Source organism: Strix aluco, chromosome 6 (assembly GCF_031877795.1).
Source record: "Strix aluco isolate bStrAlu1 chromosome 6, bStrAlu1.hap1, whole genome shotgun sequence".
NCBI classification, from domain to species: Eukaryota; Metazoa; Chordata; class Aves; order Strigiformes; family Strigidae; genus Strix; species Strix aluco.
In genome coordinates this window covers 13,242,610-13,262,454 of record NC_133936.1, presented here as the reverse complement: position 1 = coordinate 13,262,454, position 19,845 = coordinate 13,242,610, and the positions used below count along the sequence as shown (strand labels likewise).

Genomic DNA, 19,845 nt, shown 5'->3' with positions numbered 1-19,845 from the left:
TTCAATTTAAAAAAATGTTCTACAAATGCCCCAAGATGCATGTTTCAATGGCTGACTCAACATTTGATTTTCAGAAAATGTGGCTACAGTGCTAGCAACGGGGCTTTGGAGGGGACATAAGCAAGTCAGCATTCTGATGTCCCTTAAAGACCAAACAATTTACTGCAATTTTAACTATTAGCATTTTCTGAATTAATAATTTTGATACCTTTCATCTTGGGTTCTGCGGACCTTGCCAAGTTGACACCATAACATTTACCAGCAATTTATCAGCAAAATCATGGCTGACTCTTCAGAGGCCTGATATATGAGACCTGTCCAGGCAATCTCCCTCTGAAATCAAGGAGTCAAGGGAAGATTCCTAGCTGTGACCCAGCACAAGTGTTTCTCCAGTGGGGCATTCAATCTCCCTCCCAAGCCTTGCTCAAAGCTGCTTGGCAGTGTGAAAAAGGCATGTTGCCTTCCAGAGGCTGAGAGCAAAATAAACCTTTATCCTTGGGGCAAAATTCACTTCTGCAGCAGAACTGGCAAAAATGCTCTTCCAGATGCTGCATGTCTCAGATGGGCCAGGACATGAAACCAAGAGAGCTCTCACTGCTAGTAATGAATGGCCATCCCCTCATCCTGCCAAGCCAGGAGGGCCTTTGGGGCAGCAGAAGCGGTGGAAACAAACACAGAGGCAGGGGACAGAGCAGATACACAGGCCACAGCCACCTTTTACTGAGGCTAGTGAGATCCCTGTGCTGCAAAGCCTTGAACGAGCACATCAAGAGTGGCCTGATACCGTGGCTGCTCCCTCCTGTGCTCTTGTCTAAAGCAACAGCAATACAACAAAGGCATGTGAACAGAAAGGTTGGAGGATCTCACATAACACAGAGTTTCATCTCCTGGTGTCTCTTGGTATCAAACTTCTGGTGTGAACAGTACTGCTCATGTACAGGGTGGCTAACATCATTCAGTGTGGTGAAGTTGATACAAGGTACTTGTCATAGCAACTTAAGTAACATCCATTATTTTCCCTCTAGATTTTGCAAGATGAGTGCATAGGTGCAATCATTAGATTCATTAATTCTAAAATAGTGGTATCTCTTTTGCTTCCTACTTGCCAAGGTGTGCAGCTATTAAGCGCAAACCACAGTTCCTATCACTCTTTTCTGTTCTTCACCTTCCTTTTACCATGTATTTTCCTTGAGCTCTTTCGCTTTTGATCTCCTTCAGAAAAATGGTCTCCTTTATTGATTAAATTACAGATTCCAATGGTGGATGATTGAGTTATATGATAGCACCTGATGAAAGTCATCAACTACAATTGAAATAAAAGGAAAAATTAGCACTCTCTTTATTACAAAAGATTTGGATGTTGAGTAGCTGATTGAATTAAATGGAGATTGAGCAGATCTGAGAGAAATGATTAGGAAAAACAATGCAGAATTCGGAAAAGAGCTACCAAAATTAACAGCTCACTAATTCACCTCAGAAAAAGATGGGAAAAGTTGAGGAAGAGAAGGAAATTGTATCTTTTTCAAGCATTCACAACCAGAAATTGCCTCTGTGATAAACTCCTCAGATACCCAACTCTGGCACCAAGTTACCAAAGGCCAACAAATACACGACCAGGTCAGCAGCCCTCAAGTTCATTTATTCAGCTTCTAGTAGGCCTTTTTAATTAGTAGTAGTACAAGCAAAATAAGGTTCTTGGCCTTTGTTCTGTGCCTGGGAACCAACTGCATGCCAGGTTTTGGTAACCTATCACTGCATTTTATTCACTGCTCATCTACACTAATGAGGTATTTTTATTTTTGTCTGTTTGTGTCATTTCCTGCAATACTGACAGATATCTTAGGCTTTTCTCCTGCAGATTAAGCAACCATTACTGGAGTTCTTAAATGAAACAAGAAGCTGATAAAGCAAAGTGTCTAAAATAGCACAATCCACTTTAGAACCATGTCATCTTCCAGTCACTTCCTTGCAAGCTTATTGCTAGGTAGAGTCTAGCAAAGATGAGTTCTAGGAAAGCTCTGGAAAGAGTCTAAACATGGCTGTTAAAGAAGGGTTGCAAACATTATATTATTTTACTTACAGCCTCTGCATTACTGAAGTGTCATATTCGAAGTCACACTCCAGGGAAAATCCTTAGTAACCTGTGGAAACATCAGAAAAAGAGTCTTCAGTGTATATTTCTAACTACATCTTCTATCTGATGGGGAAGAGAATTTAATGGCAAATTTTGACATTATTTTGAAAACAAAATGTAAAGAACATATTATTTAAGTTTAACCACAAAGCAGCATAAAAATTTTCCTTAATGCTCATCTGAAGATTGCTTCAAAGCTTGCTTCATCTGCAATCATTTTCTTCATATTTGCTTTCTGCAAAAATCCTAGCCTACAGATTTGCTAGCAGCAAATGTTTGTAGAAACAATAAATATTTTAACACATTCAATCTAACTTAGAAATTGTGCAGCTCTGCCTGAACTTTTCACAATGCTGAATGCTTCATCCTCACGGAAGAGACAAAGAATCGCTCTTGTCCCAATTTCCAAGTGGGAGATTTGCACCAGTGAGAAATGTATGCTGTGAACACGCATCTTATTCCTCACTGCAGTGCTCTGCTTGGGGACATTCCTGTCCCCACCACCCCTCACCCTGCCTTGTCATTCATCCCTGACGGAATTCATTGCACCCTCCATTATGTCAGCAGAACTACTCACAAATGCAGTTCAGATACAGGTTAGTAAAGACCTATTTAAATTGTTCCAGTCAATCCAGGACCTGCAGCCAGATGAAGATGTGTGAACACAGCCTACACGATTTGCCCCAGGTCTCACAGCAAGCCTGTCAGGGCAGACAGCTAGCTGTGAGGCCATATCCCCCCTCTTTCAAACATTGAGGACACTAATCTCAATGCAAAGCACAGAATGAACAAATCTGCTCAAGAAACCCACCCCTCAAAGGTTATTTTCACTATCTTCACCCTTCTGTCTTATTCAAAACCCGCAATTCCACCAAAACCTGATGAAAGTAAAGAGGCAAAAATTGTAAAAGATTATAACAAATTCTAGATTATTTTCTAATAATTTATTCTTTAGCTTCACATGATGGCAGCACTCCAAAGCCTACCCTGAACTCTTTGTCAAGCCTACCTGAACTCTTTGTGCTAAGCACTGTGCAGACGTTGGCCGTGATGGTCTCTGTTCCCTGGAGCTTACCAGCAAGAGATCAAGGAGCTAAAAGTGTAGGCAGGGAAAAGACAGAGACAGCAAAAATCAGAGGACGCTTCTGCACAATGGCTTGCGAGCACAAATCCCACTCAGCCAGTAAGAAATGATTCACTGTGAAGAGATTCTGACCCTGCTACCTATTATGCTTGACAGACGATCTCACTGAAGTAATTTATCTAGTTATTTACATGGCTTCCATTAGAGCAATGTCTGAGCATTCACAAACCAGATGGGTTTTTCCTCACCACACTCCTGAGAAGGAGCACATGCTGTTAACTCTACATCATAGACAAGGAATAGAGATACTAAAAAGACAAAATAATTTTTCCAGGGAACCTAAAATCTGGTCTGCCAAAACCCTATATCATGCCAGAGGGGTCCCGAGGGTTAAGGTGCTGCACTCAGGGATGGGCCATCAGACTTTAGCCATAGGCAGACCTCTCAGCACCATTGTAATTCTTCCTTGAACAACAACTTCTAAATAGTGAGAATTAGGAAAAGGGGAAAGGGGAAAGGGGAAAGGGGAAAGGGGACAGAGGAAAGGGGAAAGGGGACAGGGGACAGGGGACAGGGGACAGGGGACAGGGGGAGAGAAAAAGGAAGATAGAAGTAAAAAAGAATAAAGAAAAAGTCATAATAAATGTAGCAACATCTGAAAAAAACAACCTGCAGCAACAGAGGAACCAGTCACCCAGTTCAGCGAGAGGACTGAAGCAATTGTTTGCTACAAGAAGCCTCATTCATCACATTTCCATAACCCTGAAAATGCTCTCACAGTCTCTTCTTTCAACATTTTAAGACTAACATGCATAGGCACTCTCACATTTCCATCCTTCTCCGATCAGTCTTCCCTTGTGGAAGAAATCAGGAAAGGGATGAAGATGTGAAAATTTCTGCAGCCCTTCTGCCAGGGCTGAATCTTAAAGGTGGGAAACCCAAGGGAACCCGGCCATGACAGAGCACCCGACAAAAAGACTCAGCCTTCACTGCCAGTTGACTCTTGCTCTTTAAAATGATAGCAGTGGAAATGCTGTTTTGGTGATATCCCAAGAGGCAGTTCAGGGCCCAGTATAACAGGCTGTAAGAAAATAAGATGCATCTGTTAAATCAAACCTCCAGGACTGGTAGTCTTTTCTAAAAAATACACCACTGGTCAGCACAAACTCTCGGGTTTGATCACCAGAAGGATTTTTGGTCTGCAAACTGCCTAACACTCTAAACATAATAGCTCCCTTCTGGCCAGAGAATAGAGGATTCCCTAAACTCACCCTTTGATCTGCAAGAAACTGAGCCTTCTCCTGAAATTACTTCTCAGATGTTTGAATTCCCTCTCAGGTTACAGCATGAAACCTTTCCTATCTCACCATTAAAGCAGCAGATAGACATATGGGATAGCCTTCATCTTTCAGGACTGTGGAAGTGCGTTTCACATTAATTTTAACAGGAACAGGATGCTCAGAGCTCCTGTTGAGGTTAAAAGAGCCAGACCTGTAGACTGTGCTCAGTCAAAGCCAGGAAAATCCCAAGCCTGGTAGTCCCTCCATAGTGCAGTCATCAATTAAAAATAAGCAGAGTAATATAAGCAGTATAGTATAATTGTCAAACTTCCCCCTCCACACACACCTCCAAATCCATGCTGTCTTAGCCAAAAGCAGGGAACTTCAAAATTAAAATAAACTGCTCATCCTGAGGCAAGGAACGCGTGGGACTAGTGCAATATCCAACTCACAACCTTTGTGGTGGAGGAGGAGAAAGCAGGCACCTTCTCCCTTTCCCAGGCTACTCCTGCATCTCCAAGGCTGCCAGCTGAGCTCTGCTAAGTGTAATCTGCTGGCAGGGGCATGACTGCCACCTTGTCACTGATTGGTTCCCAACTCTGGGCAAGCCACATTGCCTTCCTCTGACCATGCGCAAGAAGAGTATAAAAATGCTCACAACCATTTTTGAAAAATCTTCAAGCACTGCAGATAAAAAGCCCAGTGACTGCTGTAGCAGAGGTGGAGCTGTACCAGAACCACCACAGGATCTGAATGTCTTCTCTTCATTAATGGGTTTTATCTTCTTTTCATCCCCAGTCTAAGGCGGGGAGGTATTATTGCCCTTTTGCAAGCTATAAAAAGCCCAACACAGCAGTTGGATTAAACACCTCGCCCAAGGTCTCTGGGGACATGCACATCTGCACTGCAAACTGATCCCAAATGGCCACAAAGCCATCTACTGCCCTTCCCTTAGCCCAGCCTAATTCTCTGAATTTCGTGATGATTCAAAGCTCTATTTAAAGCCCCTACAGCTAAGGGTGTGTGCAAGGAATTAAGGCTGAGCCCAGAAGCTTGAATTTAGCAGCTCTGATTGGGATTCTTCTTGGTAATACTGAAACACAGAGCTGTGTGGTTTTAATCTGATATGGAAAAAAAGGTGGTAAGTGTCATCTGGGTTATGACGCAAACCCCCAAGATGATACAATAGCAATGCCAATGTCTTCTCCTTCCCACTTAACCTGCCTCCTAAACAGTACAGTGGTGGTCACCCAGCCTAGCACATCTTTCCTGATCCTGCTGCTTGCTTGCATTGCAAGAGCTGCTATGAAACAGGAAAAAACAGGTACAGAAGAACAGCTACTCATATCTCTTGCAGTCTCCCACTGTAAAGGAAGTGGCCAGGCACAGTTAGTTACATGCTGAAATAAAGGGCAGCTGACAAGGTTCAGAGACACACAGCCATGGTTTACTACTCAAATCATGCTAAGCTCTTTAGGCAAGCTTTATTATTACAGATGGGATTGCTTGCCCTAGATCTGATGACCAAAATGGGGCTGCTCTCCGTAATCCTTCAGAGGCTGTTTATAAATCAGAGAACACTTCACCTCTGGACACAAGGCACTAATAGATAATAATGTAAATGGTCCAATGTTTTAACCTTAGCAGGCACTTGCTTGGGTTATTGTAGACAAAAATGAGGTCAGGAACTGTGGTCACGAGCCTTAAGTTAGAAGACCCTCAGTCTGGGGTCATCTGGACCACCCTGGCCTTTATAGTACTATGCACATAGCTGACATGTAGCAGCAAACTATAGGCTGGAGTTGCAAAGGTGAGAGGAACAGTATAGCCTTCCTACCCCTACACAGCTGCACCCCTCAGGCACCAGTCACCTCCACCTCCTGGACCCCATCAAAGTCATTTTGCCTGTCAAGAAACAGCAACAGCAGTAACATGATTGCTGTGGAAATAATTTTGAAGGCATCAGCCCCTAAACAGACACAGGAAACAAAATCTGCTTCTATAGGAGCCCTTCCACTTTTCTCAGGCATCTGAGGGATGTCCTTTATAAAACATGAGATAAGAGCAGACTTGTTGTTCAGACTGCGTATCTGTATGGTTCCTTAGATACCAACGAAAGCCCAAAGGCAGGTCTTGGCATCTCATCCCCTTCTTATAAACTCTTTCAGAAAGTTAGAGCTGACTTTGACACAAACGTGATGAGAAACGGGGAGCTATCTGTGCCATTCTGGGGAACATGCCAAACCCTGTATTAACACCCCCCACCCTGTTAAAAACAAAACAAAGCAAAAAACAACAAAAAACAACCCTCCTGTTTGCTACTGATTAGGCAGCTGAATTAAAACTGATGAAGTGATTGGATAGGATCCAAAGCTGTTTATCTGCACATAAATCACAGACATGCTTTACTCAGCCAGTATGGATTTACTGAGCTAGGGGAAAGACCTCTTATTCAGAATGCTGATTATTACAGCAATTAAAATATCAATGAAGCAAACATTTGGGGTAGAAAGCTGTTAGGGGCTCCTGGAGAAATCATTCCATTAAATATGAATTCAAACAAATTTCTAATTAAAACAAAAAAAAGAGAGAAAGTTTTAATAGAGAGTTGGTTTGTTTCTTCTAATTAAGTATATGATGTTAGAAAAATCAAATTCTAAAGGAGGAAAGACACAAATTAACTAGCTGGACATGCCAAAGGAGATTAAGAAGGAAGGCTGATACATATTTTATGATCGCAAGGGAATAAAAACAAAATTAAGAGAGATGTACTGTCAAACCAGACACCGTGTTAATAGCTAAAGTATATGGCAATAAGAACTGCTATTCCCACAGCTATTAATGTAAACTGAAAATTGGGAGCAGGCTGCAGCAAAAGAAAATAAATCACACTTTTTTTTCAATTTGAAAATATGTGTAAAATAAATCCCTACCCTCAGCATCCCAACCCCTCCCAACAGCAAGACAAAGATTGTCATTTCATCAAGCTACAACTTCCAGGCAAGTGAGACAAGTGACAATTTCTTACTATTATTCATGGCTAATTTATGTAATTTTTCTACTTATCAGAATCATTGGCCTGGAGATTATCTCCCTCTTCCCCTTTGAGTCCTGAGAAACTATTTAACATGGGAAGTGGCTAAGGGGGCAAAGAGGGGAGAGTGTCATGTAGCCAAGTTACGCATCCCAGCTGGAATTTGGGATGATGTCTTGCAGTTCTGACTCCTTCAGCCAAGTTTCATACAGGAAGCACGAATGCGCCAAGGGTGCAGTGAAATACACTGGAGCCAATAAATAGCACTTGACTCCATTAACACACTCATGCTATGGATCCCATCATGAAACCCTTAGTCACCTTGCAACGTGTTTGTTCATGAGGTAGCCAACGACTTGCACAAGGGAAAAGTTCAGCAGCCAAGAGGATCCTCTCATGAAGCCTTACAGATGCAGAGTGTGAATGTACATGGGATGTGCACGCAGAGCCCCTCCAGAAGAGGCAAACACTGCTCATATGTAAGGCTTATATGGAAATACTGGCCATGGAAGGTCATGGTCTCACCAGTGAGGTAAAGGGCAAACTGCTGTGAGAAACATCACCAGCCCTGGGAGGACAACCCACTCTTGGCACAGAGGCTCCTCTCCAAGCCTGGAATGAGTACAGGGGTAACAGAGAGGAGCAGGCATCCCCATCAGTTCATGCAGTTTTGCCCATACACAATAATCTGTTCCAGCTGTGCCATAGAACAGGAATTTATCACCAAGTGACTGTCAGAAGGGGATCTTTCTAGGACCCTGGTTTTGTCTTTGGTGTATTAGTTCCTTTTTTTCTCCAGTTACCCACACCACAGATGCACTGCTGATCCTCTCCTGCTCAGCACGCCTCGTGCACCAGTTCCCCCCTGACCTCACTAGAACAGGAAGGTGGTTTCATGTTTAATTAAATCCCCTTAAATGACCAGGAAAAAGTTTCTAAAATTCTTAGATTAAAATTTTGTAATGCATGCATTACAAGTCTGATGGTTACCTAAAAAAACTATTAGTAGCAAGAACAATTTCACCCAGTATAGAAATACCTCCATTTTTGTGCTGGAGTAAGAGATAACTTTTGAACAACATAGCTGACAAATTACTTGACAAATTTGTCAACTACTTTGGAGCCATCAAGATGAAAGTCTTTATATAAATGTTGTATGATTTTTTATGTATATATAAAAAACGCTTTTACTGGACTGTTGATAAAAGCCTGAGCTACAAAGGAACTCTTTCCCCCAGTTGAGAAAAGGCAAGCTGCTAGACAAATCAGTTCAATCTCTGCCTTTCAAACAATATAAAGCAGTATAACTTTCAGGAGTAACACCTCATCTGTTTTTTTTCCAGACTGCCTATCAGGAATCAAGCAGTAAGTAAACATTTGAAAAGTGTTCCTCTGAGAGCAAAGGTTTAGATTTGAGTCACAGGATCCATTGAAAAGAAAAATTGCTTCTGTGCATTGGGACAGTGCCTTCCCTTCTGAAAACTTTATAGAAGGAATAAATGGAGATAATCTTTTTACAAGGTATAGCCCATATGGAAATTCATTATTGCTTCCCTTAAAAAAAATGTCAAGATAGTTCAGAAAGTGAGAATGGGGTCACCATTAAAAAAAAAAAAAAAAAAAGTATGCAGAAGATTTCCTAACAACTATAGCCAGTAAAAGTATGGTTAAAAAGCTTTATTATGGTCTAAAGTGAAGCCTCTGTTGATAAGAACATGAGATAAACAAGAGGGAAAGGCATAATAAAGCCCTAAATCACTAAGAGTATTTAATGCAGAAGTAGGGGTATATATACCCAGAGATTGTTGATTAAATATTTTAAGGATCCATTCTTCTCCTAGTACAAAACACTTGCTAGAGTAGCTTCAGCGCTGCCACTCCCTGAAGACTGCATTACTGCTTGTTAGCTCTGCTCAATCACCTGTGGAGGCACAGCTGAAAGGAATCATTGTTCCTGCTTTACAAAAGCAAAACTGAACCTCCAGAGAAGGTGAGTGATTTGCAAAGGGTTTTACAGCAAGCCAGTGGCACCACTGGGGGAAGGGAGGAACCCCAATTTATGGGCTAGTGCCTCCCAAATGCTAGTCCCCATTGCTTGCGATGTTTCTACAGAGAACACCATGGAGTTAGACACTATTTTCATTCCTGCCTGTTCCACATACAGCCATGACTATTAATTTAAAGTTGTCACCAAAAGCATGTATATATACATGGAAGGTCACAGAGGCAGTGCCCGGGGTACTGCTTGAAGGCAACATTTAGATCTAGATTCTACTTTCAACTTGTATGCATCTAAATAAACTCTTTCCTTCAGTGGATTTATACTGGACATGAAAATTTGATCCTAAAAGGCCTAAATTAAACCTACAGCTGCTTGGAAATAGTTTTCTGTTGTAGTTGACATTCATCCCAAATTCAGTCTGATTACACAGTGTAAGTGTGGCAGGCACCTGAGGACAGAACATAATCCCGCACCATATGCACACTGTGATACCCAGACAAAGCAATGTAAGTCATGGAGCCAGACAGAGCCCCCTGGGTGGTCGCACCAAGCCGCACACTTTTCTTTAACACTGATTAATTTAGGTGATTGGATGAGTCAAAAACTCAGAGGAAGCTTTAGTTCATTACTTTTTTTTTTTTGTCTTTGGCTATTCCAAGAGAAGTTTTAAGGGACAGAGGATCTTTTTAGCATATAGTCATGATTCTCATTAGCATTGAAAATATGAATATGAAAAGAGTTCAAGGGGAGACAGGAAATAACTGCAAACATCTTTAGTCAAAGAAAATGCCTATTCCTCCTCTGACGAGCACAGCTGCTGCACACCATTCTGTGCAATGAAGATCAGAGAAGTAAAACTCACTGAGCAAAGTTCACTCTTTGCATTGTTTCTAAACCAGATCCAGGAGGCAGTAAGTAGACCTGCCCAGACAATTTCCAACACAACTCTCTTCTGACAGTAAAGCTTGATTTGTCAACATTGACACATACAGTCTTGTGGTTTTGCCAGGTCTATCAAAAAGAAGTGTGAGGGCACCAAGCTTGCCTTGTTGGTCTCTATCAGCACTCTGTGCTGCTCCCCACCAGCTCACACTGCAGGAGGCCGGAGAAACAGCTAACAGGGTCTGTGCTTTTACAGCACTGACAACTCCAGGCCAGCAACCCCAAGCTTGCAGCAGCCATGCCACAAACCAAAGAACTGGAAGTGCAAGCAGATTTTAAGATCAAACTCCCATGATTCTAGGATCCCCGATAAGCAGTAAAATAGCTCTCAGTAAGATATCATTCTTCTGCCTCTAGACTGCTCACAGTACAGGAGTGACTTGCTTGAGCAAGCCTCCAGAACACAAGGAGCACACAACTATTTCTTTTTCTGTAGAGACAGTGGCACTTGGTCCTTCTGGCTGTGTATTTTTTTTTCCAGCAGCAGGCTTAGGCCATATGGTCCTGTCCTCCCTTGTCAGATGACCAAATCTATGCACAGTATACCAATCTGCAAATGAATAGCATATCTGGGATTTCTGGGGCTTACTGAACACCCTTCTGCAGACTGTTCTCTGCAAATGGCACCACCTGATCAGTTCCTGCAGCCTTCTTCAAGCCTCCTCTTTTTCAGAGGACTCCCAGGCTGGGAGCTGCCTGCAGGACCAATACTGCCACTTCCCCTGGACCAATTTTGTGTGGACCCATATCTCTTTGCCAGACAGTCTAAGGGAAATGAATCAACAGGATGGGACCAGATTGGTTATTCTGGAAAACTCTGTGTCATGTCCATCGTTCTACAAAATCGTAGAGAAACATTTTATATTTCTGTCAAAATAAAAAATGAATTTTCCATAAGGAACTTAAAAATGCCTTTCTATTTTCCAAACAGAAGCTCCAACCTTTCCAAAGTGGAAACTTTTCCTAGTTTCAGACAGCACAAAGTGGGCACAAACCGTAAATAGTGTCTTCTTGTAATGCCACATTGGAAAAGAAGTATTACAAAGCTGACCCCTTGCATTGCTGTTTACTTAGTCTGGAATGTATTCTAGGACCAAACTAACCAATTTCCATTCACTGTTCCTCTGCGCATATTGCATCACCTCTACCTATACTGAGTGATTGTGAGGTAGTAGGTATGGCTAAACACACCAACATTATTTTGGATTTGAACTGGTATAACTAGGGTGTGACCTACCTTTTTAGTTAAACTGTGCTCCTCCCGCCCACTAAACAGCATCTGCAAAAGTTGCATCAGTTCTCTGCGCTGCAGCAGGCACACATTTTTTGTATTCAGATGATTACAGAAACCTACCTACTTCATACACATTCTGAAATATAAGGTCCTTGTTCCCAACAAAATCAAGGGAGAAAGTCCCCTTGAGTCCAATGACAGCAGAGTTAAGAGAACCCTGAACCATTTGGAAAACGCTACATCTAATGTCTGTCATTCTTCCCCTTGTCCAAAATCACATACAGGCTGTGGCAGCCTCAGAAACAGAGGCCAAGTCTTCCAGCTCCCAGATTTGTGCTTTAACTACTTGACACATCCTCTCATCACTGGAGCAGGAGAAACAGAATGATCAGAGACCAAAACCCCTCACACTGAGCAATCTGAAAACATCATGTTTCAGCACAACAGAGACATGTGTCATTCCACCACTAACTCACCAGCCCAGAGGCCAAGACCAAGACAAATGTCCCGGCAGCAGTCCAAGGTCAGAGTCCCGGAAGGTAAACCCGTCAAGAATTAGTGATGTAAACGCTTCCTCTCAGAGGCAGTCCCACTGCAGTCTTCTCTGAACCCCTTGGACTCTGCAAACTTCCTTCTCTGGCATGCCTCTTTGGCCTTCTTCCTTCTATTTTTCTCATAAGCTTGTTTGTGGATGATTTATCTAAAAAAACAAAAAAAAGGCATTTTTTTCTTCATTAGAAAACAAGTGTGCCTGCATTTGGTTGATACAATAATGATGTTATAAAGTCCTCTTTGAGGAAGGCTCTCTACTTCTGTCAGGTCCTTCCCCTTTCCTGAGTTATGTGACTAAGATCTTGGGAAAATAGCTCATAGCCTTTATGGTAAGTATTGCCTCCTCTTCGCCCTTCTCCCTCCTCACAACATTTTTTGAAACAACTTAGATGATCCCATGCCTGGTCTGAACATATAGTCATTATCTCTGAAGGCCTTACTTTTCATCCATCACTGACCAGGACACAGAATTCTGATTCAGTGTAAACGTCACTCAGTTTAAGTTTTCCAAAGACCATTTGTTTACTTTCTAGTAGAGACTAATGAGTAAATATTATTTGGTAGGCTAGAATTTCATGAAGACCAACTAAAATGAGGGCTCCAGATTACTGGACGCAGCATAAACATATGGTTAAAAGTTTGTAATCGTCCCCAAGACTACAGAGACATCCTGTGAGGCAGCCAGGAAAGGAACTGAAGTCAATTTTCTGAGTCCCAATGCAAAGTCTTAAACATCAGCCATCTTTCCTCCATATCTCTGTTCTCAGAAAACACTAATTTTCTGAGTTTCTGCCTAGCTAGCAAATATCTAAAGCTAGCAGTTATCCATCTCCAGTATCAACTCAGTTACAATTTTAATTGCAATTGGTTTCCTATGTCGTCGTCTCTTCTCGTAGTAATTTTTGCTGAAAATATACCTCCCGTCGTTGCATGGGCTCCATTCTAATCAAGCTACGCTGTTCTCTCCACATGTTTGGCACCACATTTAAAAATCAAAGTGCCAAATTCCTCTGTGAACTACTCAGATGCAGAACTTATATATGCCTATCAAATGCAGAGAGAAGTCAAACTCTGACCCTAAATAAGTTGATATATGAAAGCATGACAGTGTTTCTTTGGCTAGAGGAAAAGAGAGATTATTTATAAAGCCTTTACTTAATTCTTTGTGGCTGTATTACAAAGTAAGCAATTATAAATCTCCTCAGATTGTTCTAAACAGTACAAGTAAACTTAACAAAATGAGATACACATGCCAACATCATAAATGCTTTTCCAAACAGAAATGTTAGGCACAGTTACAGCACCACTTCAGGTCACTCCAGTGCAGTAGTAATTACAAGTGTTAAGAACACGCAAAGCAAAAACCAGATTCAGCCAGACTTTTTCACCTATAAAGAAAATAAAATTCAAAGAAAACCCAAGAAAGAGTGAACGAAGCTTCAGAGAAGCAATGAAAACCATGAGCCTGCCCTATATGCAGAGCTAATGACGGCTCTGTTAGTGAGCTGAAGAGGAATGGCGTAAAGGATGGAGAATCTGCCAGACACTGACAAGCTGAGATAAAATGAAGAGAAACAGTTATAAAGAAAGACTTGTTTTCCCTTGGTGATGAACTACTCTGTTCAACTACAGACCCGGAGCAGAGGCAGAAATTAGTCTATGGTATCTAACCACAAAAAGGTGACTGACACCTATTTAAAGGAGGGAAGATATTGGAAATAAGTCCTTAGTTTAACAACACAGGAAAGAGTTTTCTCATCCCGCAAAGCTTCTCCCATTTTACATGGGGATAAAAATGAGACCTTCTAGGGAAAGACCACCTGGCATCTGCACCCTAAGGAACAACGGGATGCTCCAGCATAAAAGACTAAAGTTTATACTTTCACACTGCCTAATTTAACCAGACTCTAACATTTGTCTTTTACTTCTCAGCTGAGAGTCTAAACCACAAAGTTACTGGCTATTCAGAGGGCTATATATATCTCTATACCTTAAATAGAGACCGGCAACTACTAGCACATTCCAAATCAACTCTGCTTTCTAATAACATGGCACCAGCCTACTTAGGCTATATAAAATATCCCAACAAATTCTGAAACATCCGTGCTTTCACCTTTTAACAACACAGAGGATGGTCTGCATGAAGGCATGTTTCATTGCTAATCAACAGCTTTCTGCAGCTCCATACTTTCTTCACCACACATGCTTGTGGGCATTAATAGGGACATCTAGGACCTTTATTCAGAAAAGTGAAGGCAAGAAGGAACCAACAGATCATTTTCTCTGACCTCCTGCTGACAACTCAACTTCCCCAGTTACACAGCTGAGTGCAGTAAGTGCTACATATTAGTTGATGAACAGTGGTAATGTGCTATTATAGGTCCAAAAAACATTCCCACGAAACACCCAGGGAGCATTACCTTTCCTAGGGTACTGGAACAACTCTACTAGTATAAATTTTATGGGTTATTATTCAACAACTTCAGCAACTCATATGTGGATTAAATCTGTGATTGTCGTTCTCTGACCCCATCCAAAAAGACTGAGCTATTTCAGAAAAATGTCTTGCACTTACTCTTGGTAATTTGCATCTACTTTCCTCAGCCTTTACAGCTTCTTTCTTTGACATTTACTGCCAGTGCAACTGCTGCCATTTCTTTCACTGAACATCACAAACACTTTATTACTAATTTTCATCTCATCTGCAAAGAGTAGAGATCTGAGAGCAACTGGGATGACAAGTCCTCCAAGAACCTTACAAACTTATGACTGGAACAGACACTTAGAAACCAAGACTTAGAAACTCACAACTGGAATAAGGAGCTAGTAGCTAAGGCAGCCCTGCACATCCAGTAAGGGATGCTGCAGAACCAAGAGATAAAACAGAATAGATTGCAAAAATGGATTAATTTCTACTGTAGAGGAAACAATGTCCACACCAGTAAAGATGGCTACTCCTGCAAGCATTTATGTGTTTGCACTGGGGAAAAAAACTTGACCAGAAACCAGGTTTCCATCTGAAATTTTCCAGTAGCTGGAAACTGATAATTTTCAATTCTTCCAAAGAAAATGTCAAAGCTTAAAGAAAGATTTCTGTAAAAGCAACATTTTTACAGGAATAAATTAATTTTCCAACCAGCTCTCCAACACATCCATAGCAGCATGTAACAACCAATGCTAGTATTCAGGCCTCACAAAAAGCAACACTGTTTTATTTCTGTTTGGGACACCACCCATTTTCATCTCAGATCATTATGGAATAAAATCTACTGTCTTCTCCACTTCCATTGCCGCTGGTAGAGACCAATGCTTTAAGATTTTTTTTTTCTTTTTCAGTGTACAGTTAGATCCCTAGTAAACTCAGCCCATCAGATTATTCCATTAACTTTCCAAATGACAATGAGATCACAGTATTACATTCACTTCCTGATCGTTATCAATGTCCTGGAAAAATTGTATTAATTTTTGAGCAGCTCAAATCCTTATGAGAATTCTGTTACTTAAACACAGTAATCATCAGCTGTGTTGGACAATATGAGCCATTTCCATGCACTGAATGCTATAATTTCATTTTCAGACATTGCAAAACCCACCAGTTGGTGATCATTACCTGTTAACTGGGATCCCTAAGAAACCTCATTAATTAGGTACTTTGTGTCTATCAATATATTTAAAATAAAGCAAGAAATATCAGCTGTATATCTGTGCCACAAAGAGATAAACATTTTTGTTAATCACTTGTCTTCATCATATTAGAATCACTGACTTAAGTTTCAGTATCAGTTCTTGCACCATTCACTAATTCCAGTAAATTTACACTGGAAATACATTGGTCCACTTTTACTCAGATGTGAGGTTCTGGCAGTATGCATTTGTAGTCTTTTTTTCATAAAACCTTCTTGGCAACACAGATCCGAGCCTGTTTTCAGACATGCTCCTAAAAAGTGCTGTAGCAGGCAGGAGACTAAGAGCCCATTTGGAGCAGCAGGACCTGTAGGTGGTTAATTAAGAACAACCATTGCCTTACTAACAGCCCTCAGGTCAGCTCTGCTTCAAGGAAACAGTGGAATTGGAATACAAGAAGAGGATTTTGAACAGGTACCTCTGGGGTGTCCAGTTGTCTCTGCAACACAGTGAACAGCGAAGCACCCCAGTCCCACACAACCCTAGGAAAAATCCCCACTAGCCTTTCTATAGCACGGTTCTGACCAGACACAAATGCTGTGAGGCTGTAAATCTCCATGTGGTCTATAAATCTCAGCTCGTACAACCACAGCACACTTAACTTTTTGTTTCATATTGTGAAGCCACAAAATATCTAATTTCTTTCTTCACTGTTAGAGATGAAAGATGGATTCTCAACATGTACTGATGCTACTGTAGTGCCTTTATTCAAATACGGGTTATTAATGCACCTAATGGTCATGATGGACAAGGCTGACAAAACACTGCTGGGCTCCCCGGTCAAATGCACTGTATCAGGCAGGAAAGATTCAACTCCACACTTGCTGAATTTGGAAACCAGAATATTTCTACCTAGTTTGTCATAACTACCTCATTAAGCAAATGATTTCCCTTTCTGCCTGCCCTTAACTATCTAAAAGTTTAGCCTCATTTCCAATTTGAATTTGCCCTTTATTAAATTGAATTCATTGTTCTTTGTGTTACTACTTGTGTTATGTGTAATTTCCTTTTCCCGTTATTAAATGACCCTTAAGATGATCATCCTCCCATTAAACATTTCTTTAGATGAAATTGGCTAAATTCATTCCCACTCTCATATCTCCTTTAATGTTACGGTCTTCCTTTGGAGACTGATTTCTGAAGCTAAGAGCATGATCTTGGTGCATGATACTACAGGTGTGATCTTAGCAACAGCATAATAATGCATTTGTAAATTCTCTTACCCTGACAAAGTTGGTTTTCAACCTTCAGGTCTTATGAGTGATTTTGTTCTTCTCAAACACCTCACACCAAAATGAGAGGTGTTTTGTTAACTTCCATCAACAAATCCTTATTCCCCTGACTGTTTTCATTTTGTATCACTCATACTCTGGATACATTTGCTGAAGGCTCTGGCTTAGGCCAGACTCTCCCCTTGTGGCACCACAAATATCTATACATGGAACTAAAAGTGTGTAGGGTCTCAGTGCTGACCGAAGTCTCATGAGAGTTGGCAACCAGGTTCACAGTGATGCAAGAGGCACTGGATCATGCTGCCAAAGAGGGATGAAATTAAGAACTTGTATGTTTTCCTGAATCTGAATCTTGAACTTTGATGTACAGGATTTATTGTGGAGTCAGGCACTGTCCAACACAAGTAAGGTTAATGCAGTTGTGAGTTTCAATTGAATTACCTCTCCCTTCATTTGTTTTGTTTGGGCTTTTTTTCCCTCACTGTTCACATGCAATTTGACACAGTCATTTCCTCAGTTATGATCTTCTGTATGTCTTTCTCTGGATCTGGACTAAAATCCACCTTTTGTTACAGAAAACCACTGGGTAATGATACATTTTTCAGTGCATCTGTGTGAACAAGGAAATGCTGAGGGGAGCAGATTTTGAAGTGAATCAAGGAAGTAAATGAGTGTGGGAACTGGGGCCCAAAAGCCATTTTGGAAAGACATTTCTGAGCTACCTTAATATGATCAGACTGCCATTTTTCAAAATAGCATCGATGGACAGAAGTAATAAAACTTGTCCGATCAATTTAAGCACAGGCATCCCTCACAGCTGTTTTCTGCATGTGTGCGCATGCACTCATACACACACTTCTTCACCCATAGGATCAAACCTCTTAAATTTCTTCCATGATTAATTTGCAAATAGCTTATAACACAACCAGAGACCCACCCAGAAGTCTGCGTTACAGTATGTACATTCTGCCCTCTGAAGGTGCTCATTTCTAAAGCTTTTTTAAAAAACAAATATGGATATGGATATAAATATAATCTGAACATCTAAATATATATATGCATATGTACACAGTTATTTATTTATAATTTTGGCCTCATATGCTCCCAGAGAGCAAAACACTTGGAAATTATTCTTTCAGTGAGGCTGTGGCAGCATGGTGAAAATCTCTCTGCTCTTAATTAGTCAAAGGCTCTTAAACTCATGGAGATGCAAACTGCCAGAAGTAGAAATCTATTGAATGTAAGAAATGTGCTTTAGCTAAACAGCAGGGAATAAAGTACAAGATGGCCCAATGTTACTTGGCTTGACGAAGTTTTACTTTCCCTGGATCAGCAGCAGAACTTTTAGTGTTCCTCCTTTACTTCTAATGAAATTTTACCATGGAATCCCCCCTGTATCATGATCTGGGATTCATAAAAACAATGCAACAGCCTATATATTTTTCTGATTATATTTTCTAGAGCCAATTTCACACAGGCCATTTATAAGTCACTCACCAGAAAGCAGAAGAGAAGAACGATTTCCATCTTGACTAAAAAGCAAAAAGCAGCAACTCCATTTCCTGCATTGTACACAGCTGTATGACACCAGCAGTGACTTTTATGATACCATATGCCCTGCTGAATGGTGTTTCACTCAGCTGATGTAGCCTTATTGGAAGGTTAATAAAGAGGCATGATCTTTGGCTAATAAAGGCTGAGTCTATTATAAAGGAGATACATTTCAACTTGCAGGGAGAAAGAGGCGGAGGGATATGCAGGAGAAATCTCTGTTGAGGGCACTGTTGGCATCCCATAATTTGCAAAGCAGGGACAAGGGGACTTTAATGAGGTTTCACATGGGGCAAGCAGTGCCAGGACTTGCTCCAAAGTCCCCTGCAAGGTTCCTTCCCCAGAGCCACACAGCAAACCCAGAGCTTCTTTCTCAGCTTGAGAATAACAGAAACCAATGTCGCAGCTCTCATCTGCTTCTATATTTGATGCTACTTACCACTTTGATGGACTGTGTTGCAATTAAAAAGACAAGAGGGGGTTGCCAGCCTGGCGGGCTTTTTTCCCTCCAGGATGCAAAAGAAGGAAGGTCTTGGATGCAAACCACCTCTGAAATACATATGTGGAAGTGTGAGCTGTACCATCCCCGAGAGATGGGACTGGGCCACACTCAGGCACCAAAAAGCCTCCACAGAAAACAGGAATCCTCACCTGCTCTTTCTATCACTGCTGAAAAAGTAGAAAGCAAAGTTTGTTTTTATTGAAGCAAGCCTTCCTTTCACATATGTGCCCATTTCTGCAGAGTCTAAACCTGGCAGGCTTCTTCCAGCCTCCCAGGAAAGCATTTCCAGCACACTCTGTTCCAAGACCCTCCCTCCCTCTCTTCCCCATACACACACACACTCAAATCCCATCAAGGTAAACAAGGGATAAAACTTCAGGATTAGGTCTACTGACCTCAGAAGGAACTTTGCTCAAACAAGAACTAAGCCTGGAAGGATTTTGTCCTTACTGAGATGCTTCTAAAGGTTTCCCACATAAGAGCTTCAGGAAAATGACTTGCGGAATTTACATCCTGCTTTGCTCCCTCAGTCACTTTGGCAGCTTATCCTGGAGGGCACCGGAGCTGGCACTCAGACAAGCCGTCAGCTCACAGCCTAACAAATTATCGATTCT

The 19,845-nt window shown here is 41.3% G+C and overlaps 1 protein-coding gene across 11 annotated transcripts in view; it reads right to left on the bottom strand.

Annotated features, from left to right (window-relative positions):
- Positions 1-19,845, bottom strand: part of SEMA5B (semaphorin 5B) — a 291,486-nt gene that overhangs the window by 202,567 nt on the left and 69,074 nt on the right. For 10 of the 11 annotated variants that reach the window (XM_074828744.1, XM_074828741.1, XM_074828740.1 and 7 more), the window contains exons 2-3: positions 12,187-12,410; positions 2,081-2,141 (exon numbers count right to left, since the gene is read on the bottom strand). The gene's annotated coding sequence lies outside the window, so the exon portion shown is untranslated. The remainder of the gene's footprint in view (positions 1-2,080; positions 2,142-12,186; positions 12,411-19,845) is intronic. The other variant, XM_074828736.1, reaches the window with a different exon arrangement.